This window comes from Pinus tabuliformis, chromosome X (genome assembly GCF_031772625.1).
Source record: "Pinus tabuliformis cultivar Carrire ecotype Pingquan chromosome X, CPIR1, whole genome shotgun sequence".
Taxonomy (NCBI): Eukaryota; Viridiplantae; Streptophyta; class Pinopsida; order Pinales; family Pinaceae; genus Pinus; species Pinus tabuliformis.
In genome coordinates, this window is record NC_142308.1 from 147,875,475 (window position 1) to 147,885,280 (window position 9,806).

At 37.6% G+C, this 9,806-nt stretch overlaps 2 pseudogenes; both read right to left on the reverse strand.

Moving 5' to 3' along the window:
* Positions 1 to 736: 736 nt before the first annotated feature.
* On the reverse strand, positions 737 to 1,715 carry LOC149138881 (cleavage stimulation factor subunit 50 pseudogene; annotated as a pseudogene).
* Positions 1,716 to 4,930: 3,215 nt separating this feature from the next.
* Positions 4,931 to 6,004, reverse strand: LOC149138882 (cleavage stimulation factor subunit 50 pseudogene; annotated as a pseudogene).
* Between the last annotated feature and the right edge of the window lie 3,802 nt (positions 6,005 to 9,806).

A 9,806-nucleotide genomic window follows, 5' to 3' on the forward strand; every position in this document is an offset into this window, starting at 1 on the left:
TAGAATCCTATACACGTATCCGATAATCCTGGCAGATAGTTATGATTTAGAGACATTAGGTGTTTGAGTTCTGTGCCAAGTTTTGCTATGGCATTGCTGTCACTACTACAATTCCGCCCTTTAGATTATCTTGCAGCCGATCAGGACGATGTAGTCGTTCAGGATCCAATCCACAGAGTCTAAACTTTTTAGGTTTTGTTTTAAAACTTCACACTCGGCCATGTTGGATTGTAAGGAGGAGGTTCCTTCAGAAAATGAATTACAACTGCGGACTCGAACTGTAAAAGCCGGTAACTCTCGCGACATCACCAAGCCTGTACCTATAGAGCCCAGCAAATGTTATCAAAACTGTTTCATATTGCTGACCAACCTTCACTTCATAGGTTCTGATACTATATAATTAACAGTAGCTACACTTTCACCTAATTTCGAGTCTCCCAGACGCAGATGAAGAGGAACGAATTCAAAATATCCATTATTGGGAACCACTGTGAAAATTTTATCTTCTGGTGAGGATGTGGGATCTATATTTCAACCTTCAGTAGACCCATATTCTGAAACCAACAATAGCAAATTAGCCCATGTTTCTCACCTCCCATTGATCTCATCCATTATTATGTACAGTAGCTAACTGTGGAAGCAGTATTCTTTTAGATTGAACCAGAAACCTGAAACTGCTAATGATCAATCACTTATGGCTCTTCACCAGATTCAACAAAATCCTCAATTAAAACACTTAAAGAGATTCCCTCCAGACGCGCACAGATCGATCCGCTCCACATGTGACAAAAGCTGCTTCAGTTGGGGAATGCTCTAACCAACGTGGTACACCACTATGATTAGAAGGCCAGCGAGCAACTATGTCACCCGTGAGAGTATCCCAGATAATCACCTCCTTTCTTGGTTCATCAATGGACAAGACAAACTGCTCTGTTTGGTTGAAGACTGCCTGGCAACGAATCTGTGTGTGTTGAGCTCCAATGATAGCGTGAGTACATTGAGCTGACACACCATCCCATATTCGCACACCCCCATCTTTGGAAGCAGTCACATACATGCTACCATTCGATGAATACCGAACCTGATTTATAGCCCCACCGGCATCTCTCTCCTGCGAGGTTGATGACAAGTAGCATTGAAAAGTATGGACATCGTATAAATGTGCAATATGATGGTCAGTCCCTGCTAAAATGAAGTCTCCAGAAGGGTGGAAAGCAACAGATCGAACATTGTGTGTATCCTGGATAACTCGATGAGCTCTCCTTGTCCCTGTCCTTGCAATATCAAAAAACTTAATGGTATGATCCTTAGCACCAGATATTAATACAGCAGACCGTGGATGGAAATCCAAATCATTGATAGGATGCATGTGATCATAAAATGTTCGGATAACAGGCCGGAGAGGTCCATCCCTTCCACTTGCATCTGGCATCGGCATTTACCTAACCTTTGCAACCTCAAACAGCTTAATTGATGTATCAGTACTCCCTGTTGCCATGAAACATTGATCTGGACTAAATCTTGCACATCTAGCAACATTCAGATAATTCCAATTTGAAGAAAGGCCAGCAGTATAGTTATTGAGTTAAAAATTTCCATGAGAACAAGTGAGCCACCTTATACTCTGAAACATGTCTAGTGTCGTGCTTTGGAAAGCTCTTGGATGTGCCCTTAGATGGTATTTTCTTGGTGGAGGACGAGTAGGATTTATTCATAGTCACTTCAAATATCCAAATAAACTGAAGATGCCCTCTTTGTTTGAGACTAATGATATTTTGAATTGTGCTTATGCAGGGATAGGAGTTTGAAATCACTGCCTTTTGAAGAGCTGGAGCATAAATTACATAATTTAAAACCACACATTAATGATTTCTTCTTCAAAATAGGGTTTTGAAGAAGAATCAATCTCTGACATGAGACGGAGTCTAACATCGGCTCCATTTGGGATGGCAGCTGCAGCTTCCTGGAGGTGCCAAGAACCGCAGAACTTTGGGAGAGCAGACAGTGCCTCCACCCATTGGGCAATGGAGTCATCATTCCAACAAATCAACACAGCTGTAGACTAAATTTTAAAATTGAAACTGAACTCAAACCATCTTCAAGCAAACTAAAACCAGATGCTGCCCTTATGGCTACTTATTTATTTACAACATCTACTCTAATCTGCTGTACAAACACTAGATCAGGTAATACTAAAATGCCAAATTAACCATTCAAGTAAACCTGAGAATGAAGCCGCTTGAGAATGCTGCCACGAAGTCACAGATGTAGTTGCTGGCAGCCCTTCATGCACGTACTGACCCTGGTCATGGAAAAGACAGCCTGATCTGTCAATAAAACTGAAAAATGTGTCCATGTATGCCGCAATAGGATCACGGACACCAGACTCTGTTGGCTGCCCCAACTCTGCAATGCATACTTCCAGCTGCACATTGTCAATGTAAACATCTACAGGCAAATCTGTGATTGCTTGTTTCGATGGAGGAAGGATTTCCAAAAACTTTTTAGGGTCTTGGAAATCGTATGACTGGATTTGCTCATCTAACCATTGAATCTCATCTTCAATTATTTCCACAATTAACTCACACAATTCAACTTTGAAAGACTTTGAAGATTTCAACAAATGAAGCCAGGTACTGTAAACATCTTCATCCAATTTAGTAGCTGCTAATAAATTTCTTATTTCTTCTACAGCTTCACACAGGGCAGGGTCTGCCACATACCCTTCCATTGCATGAATGAACCAACAGGCACTGGAATGTCTGGATCGAGTTGGAGTCGCCAGGTGAATGGTTCAGCCTGCATATGTATCTGACCGCTGTCCACCATCAGCATCAGATCTGCACCTTGATCTATGAGCTGGGGTAAAAGGCAAATGAAGTGCTGTATTCACAAGCTCACGGAGATTGACTGAAGCAGCGTTTATCTACTAACGTTGATGTAAAACAAGAGCGTTTTCGAAGGCTTCTGGCATAACTTCAGGCTCCGTCTAAGACTTATGAAACAAAAACATCAATGAACAAAGGATTAGAAGTTTTTCCCAGTATGGTCGCCACTATGTTAGCGCTTGAGATTTCACCCTAGGCTGAGGAAGGTAAACCTTCAAGGCAACATCAAACCATTTCACCTCGTAGCTAGCCCTACAGGGTATGAGAAGGCTCTCTCCGGTCTATCTTAGTAAAATCTTCAATGGCGAGATGACCCACAAGGTAACACAGCTATTAGGCTAGTAAACTGATAAAAGGGGGTTTTTAATAAAATAACGGGGTTTTTCTGGGCTGCATGAGCAAAATCACAGCATCTCAGTAAAATCTTCAATGGCGAGATGACCCACAAGGTAACACAGCTATTAGGCTAGTAAACTGATAAAAGGGGGTTTTTAATAAAATAACGGGGTTTTTCTGGGCTGCATGAGCAAAATCACAGCTTCAAACAGAGAAATATAATGAACAACACAGGTTGACGACTGAGGCAAGGTAGGCAAGGAATTTAGCATCAAATCTAGATTTTTAAATGGGATGGCAAGACTGGTGAGGAGCTAAGGAGGGCAAACAATAACTTTGAATCCTCCTTAAACAGAAGAAAACATTGAATTGAACAAACTTAAAAGTGGAGCATGGCAGGCATGAATTCTCACTTTAACACTTCATTTGTTCAGCTAGAAATGATCGTGAAATGAAATGAAACATAACAGTTTACATGTGAGACAAAGGGAAAACTTATGCTAAATTAACATACCACATGAATCTCAGAAGTTAGAGCTGTGAAATTTTCATTAAACATCCCTGCAGAAAACTGTACATTGAAAGCTCTGTTCTAGCACTCTCAGCACTCAGAACTCTCCTCTTCTTTACAAATCAAATTTTTATAAACTATCCTAAAACAAAAACAACAGATCGGCCCACAATCTGGGCGTTGTTTGAAAAATTACAATAAAATTAGAAAAGAGAACAACTTTCTATTCTAAAATAATACAATGTCCCTCTAAAAATCCTCTGATTGACTAATAAAAATATAAATGCTGGAGCGCAGATCCTCATATAATCCGGACTGAAGACATTAGTGAGAAACCGGTTGCTATTTTTAGACCCATTACTTCAGTGACAAGCTGTCCATTGCTTGTATCGATGAAATCAATTGGATGCAAGCTATGCCTTTGAAATTATCACTTATGTAACAACCAATAACTGCAAGGCACTCGGACGGATCCTTTGGATCCCATTCGGCACGAAAACAGGTCAAGTAACTATCGACGATCTCATGGCTTAGATAGCGCAAATCACCATAGATAGAATCCTATACACGTATCCGATAATCCTGGCAGATAGTTATGATTTAGAGACATTAGGTGTTTGAGTTCTGTGCCAAGTTTTGCTATGGCATTGCCGTCACTACTACAATTCCGCCCTTTAGATTATCTTGCAGCCGATTAGGACGATGTAGTCATTCAGGATCCAATCCACAAAGTCTAAACTTTTTAGGTTTTGTTTTAAAACTTCACACTCGGCCATGTTGGATTGTAAGGAGGAGGTTCCTTCAGAAAATGAATTACAACTGCGGACTCGAATTGTAAAAGCCGGTAACTCTCACGACATCACCAAGCCTGTACCTATAGAGCCCAGCAAATGTTATCAAAACTGTTTCATATTGCTGACCAACCTTCACTTCACAGGTTCTGATACTATATAATTAACAGTAGCTACACTTTCACCTAATTTCGAGTCTCCCAAACGCAGATGAAGAGGAACGAATTCAAAATATCCATTATTGGGAACCACTGTGAAAATTTTATCTTCTGGTGAGGATGTGGGATCTATATTTCAACCTTCAGTAGACCCATATTCTGAAACCAACAATAGCAAATTAGCCCATGTTTCTCACCTCCCATTGATCTCATCCATTATTATGTATAGTAGCTAACTGTGGAAGCAGTATTCTTTTAGATTGAACCAGAAACCTGAAACTGCTAATGATCAATCACTTATGGCTCTTCACCAGATTCAACAAAATCCTCAATTAAAACACTTAAAGAGATTCCCTCCAGACGCGCACAGATCGATCCGCTCCACATGTGACAAAAGCTGCTTCAGTTGGGGAATGCTCTAACCAACGTGGTACACCACTATGATTAGAAGGCCAGCGAGCAACTATGTCACCCGTGAGAGTATCCCAGATAATCACCTCCTTGCTTGGTTCATCAATGGACAAGACAAACTGCTCTGTTTGGTTGAAGACTGCCTGGCAACGAATCTGTGTGTGTTGAGCTCCAATGATAGCGCGAGTACATTGAGCTGACACACCATCCCATATTCGCACACCCCCATCTTTGGAAGCAGTCACATACATGCTACCATTCGATGAATACCGAACCTGATTTATAGCCCCACCGGCATCTCTCTCCTGCGAGGTTGATGACAAGTAGCATTGAAAAGTATGGACATCGTATAAATGTGCAATATGATGGTCAGTCCCTGCTAAAATGAAGTCTCCAGAAGGGTGGAAAGCAACAGATCGAACATTGTGTGTATCCTGGATAACTCGATGAGCTCTCCTTGTCCCTGTCCTTGCAATATCAAAAAACTTTATGGTATGATCCTTAGCACCAGATATTAATACAGCAGACCGTGGATGGAAATCCAAATCATTGATAGGATGCATGTGATCATAAAATGTTCGGATAACAGGCCGGAGAGGTCCATCCCTTCCACTTGCATCTGGCATCGGCATTTACCTAACCTTTGCAACCTCAAACAACTTAATTGATGTATCAGTACTCCCTGTTGCCATGAAACATTGATCTGGACTAAATCTTGCACATCTAGCAACATTCAGATAATTCCAATTTGAAGAAAGGCCAGCAGTATAGTTATTGAGTTAAAAATTTCCATGAGAACAAGTGAGCCACCTTATACTCTGAAACATGTCTAGTGTCGTGCTTTGGAAAGCTCTTGGATGTGCCCTTAGATGGTATTTTCTTGGTGGAGGACGAGTAGGATTTATTCATAGTCACTTCAAATATCCAAATAAACTGAAGATGCCCTCTTTGTTTGAGACTAATGATATTTTGAATTGTGCTTATGCAGGGATAGGAGTTTGAAATCACTGCCTTTTGAAGAGCTGGAGCATAAATTACATAATTTAAAACCACACATTAATGATTTCTTCTTCAAAACAGGGTTTTGAAGAAGAATCAATCTCTGACATGAGACGGAGTCTAACACCTTACATATAGTGAAAATATTCATATTTAAGCCTTTTGTGATCTAATTTTTGTTGGAGATTTTTTTCCAGATCCATCCAAACTTCATTAGCTATTTCCCTTTCGCATAAGGAAAGTATTTCAGATTTGAGGCTTCTGCAATTTGAGTTTTGTTGGATATTTGTTTCCAAATCCATATGGACTTCATCAACTATTTCCATTCTCTATAGGGAAATTATCTCATATTTGAGGTTTCTACAATATGTTTTTTTTGGAAATTTGTTTTAATATCCATTCGAACTTCATCAACTATTTCCTTTCCATACAGGGAAAGTATTTCAAATTTGATGCTTCTGTGACCTAAGTGTTGTTGGAGATTTGTTTTCGGATCCATTAGAACTTCATCAACTATTTCCCTTTTGTATATGGAAATTATTTCAGATATGAAGCTTCTATGATCTGAGTTTTTTTGGAGATTTGTTTCCGGATCCATCCAAACTTCATTAAGTATTTCCCTTCCATAAAGGAAAAGTATTTCAGATTTGAGGCTTCCACGATCTGAGTTTTTTTGGATATTTTCTTTCAGATCCATCTCAACTTAATAATCTTTTTCCCTTCCATATAGAGAAATTATTTTAGATTTGTGGCTTCTGCGATCTGAGTTTTGTTGGAGATTTATTTCCAGATCCATCTGAACTTCATCAACTATTTCCATTTCATATAGAGAAAATATTTCAATTTTGAGGATTCTACGATGAGAGTTTTGCTGGATATTTGTTTTTAGATCTAGTCGAACTTCATCAAATATTTCCCTTCCATATAGGGCAAGTATTTCATATTTGAGGCTTCTGCGATCTGAGTTTTGTTGGAGATTTGTTTCCAGATCCGTCCAAACTTCATTAGCCATTTCCCTTCCATATAGGGAAATACTTTCAGATTTGAGGCTTTTGTGATCTGAGTTTTGTTGGATATTTGTTTATGGATCCATGTGAACTTCATCAACTATTTCCCTTCCTTATAGGGAAAGTATTTCATATTTTAAGGCTCTTTGATTTGAGTTTTGTTGGAGTTTTCTTTTCGGATCCATTCGAACATCATCAACTATTTCCCTCTTGTATAGGGCAAGTATTTCAGATTTGAGGCTTCTGCAATCTAAGTTTTGTTGTATATTTGTTTCTGGATCCATTCAAACTTCATTAGCTATTTTCCTTTCGTATAGGGCAAGTATTTCAGATTTGAGGCTTATGTGATCTGAGTTTTGTTTAAGATTTATTTTCTGATCCATTCGAATTGCATTAGCTATTTCCCTTTCATATACGTAAGTAATTCAAAATTGAGGATTTTGCGATTTGAGTTTTGTTGAAGAATTTTTTTTGAATCCATATGAATGACATCAATTATTTTCCTTCCTTATAGGGTAAGTATTTCAGATTTGAGCTCCTGCGATCTTAATTTGGTTGGAGATTTGCTTCCGAATCCATCCAAACTTCATAAACTATTTCCCTTCTGTATAGGGAAATTGTTTTAGATTTGAGGCTTCTACAATTTGAGTTTTTTTTCTAGATCCATTTGAACTTCATTAAATATTTCACTTTCGTATAGGGAAAGTATTCCGGATTTTAGGATTATACAATCTTAGTTTTGTTGGAGATTTATTTCTGTATCCATCCGAACTTCATCAGCTATTTCCCTTCGGGAAAGTATTTCAGATTTGAGGAATCTATGATTTGATTTTTGTTGGAAACTTGTATCTGGATCCATTTGAACTTCATCAATTATTTCCCTTCTGTATAGGGAAATTATTTTAGATTTGAGGCTTAAGTGATCTCAGTTTTATTGGAGATTTTTTTGGATCCATCCAAACTACATCAACTTTTTCCATTATCTATAGGGAAAGTATTTCATAATTGAGGCTTTTGTAATCTGATTTTTGTTGGAGATTTGTTTCTAGATCCATTTGAACTTCATCAGCTATTTCTCTTCTATATAGGGCAAGTATTTCAGATTTGTGGCTTCTGCAATCTGAGTTTTGTTGGATATTTTTTTCGAATCCAGCCAAACTTCATCCAATATTCCCTTATGTATAGGACAAGTATTTCCGATTTTAGGCTTTTGCGATTTGAGTTTTGTTGGAAATTTGTTTCTGGATCCATCCAAACTTCATCAACTATTTCCCTTTAGTATTGGGAAAGTATTTCAGATTTGATTATTTTGCAATATGAGTTTTGTTGGAGAATTTTTTCAGGATCCATTCAAACTTCATCAACCATTTCCTTTTCGTATAGGGAAAGTATTTTAGATTTGGGGATTTTTCAATTTCAATTTTGTTGGAGATTTGATGCACTGATATGAATTATTATTTTTTCTTTATAATGTCAAGTTTCTATTATTGGAATTTAAAAATTTAGATCGTAACATTAAGAAGTTTGTCTTAATTAGGTTTTTGAATATTCAGAAATACAACTAAAAGTTTGTGCATTTAATTGTTAACCCGAGGCTCATATGGAACTTACAAACTATCATGCATTGTATATGTTTGTACAATAAGTTATGTGCTATTGAATTTTTAGTATTATAAATGAATGTCACATGGAAATATATTAAGATGCTTTCACAAGTCACTAAGAAAGATACACCAAGTTTGCAATCAAAAGTACACTTGTAGGAAAGTAAACACACTTGCAGAAAATTAAACACACTAGCATTAAAGGGTGACTTATTCAAGTATTTAGATGATCTTGAATTATGTAATAGGAGTGCACATAAAATGAAATAGATAAAAAATATGCAATATACCGCAAGATGTAAGATATTCATACCACAATGTGCTATAAAGAATTACACCATGAAAATAATTGCAATTTTTGGAAGATAAGGTAAAGTACAAATAAATCCGAAAATAGAGTAATCAACTGAATATATAAAAGAGGGCATTGTAATTTTAACTACAAATATGTAAAAATAACCTAAACTACGAGTTACATCTATGTTCACACATGAATTGCAACAATAATAAAGTCATGAATTATAAGGATATGAGTTGCAATAATGTGTACAATAGAGAGTTGTATCACTAAGTAAATAACAAAATTAAATATTAGAGTTACAATAAGATAATAAATAGAGGAATTGCTTGAAATAAACTATTTTAAATGAAACTACAACTACACTATAAAGTTATAGAAAATTGTTGGCTGATGGGGGCCTAACCTAGGTTCAGAGTTATTTAGCCAAACAAATCCCTACACTACTGGCCCTTTCGGCATTAGCCCACGGAGTGCGGATTGAGGTCTCACTCGAAGCAGTATGGGGGGATGTTGGAACCAAGTTTCCAGACCCTTGAGATGTATGTGATGTCGGTTTAGTCCAACTATGCCTGTCTTCTTGCAGGTCGCTTCGCGCACTATTCCAATCTTCAATACCTTTGTGATCTGTTACAATCATCTTTCGTGCAACCCTAACTAAGCGCTGAGATGCTTCGTGCTGCTTACGGCAACGAACTGTACTAATTCCCCAAACAACATCGCCTATCTTACTTATCTTCTTAATAGATCTTAGTTAACTTTGTGTAAATAGATATTCTATCTTGTATTCACTTAATTAATAC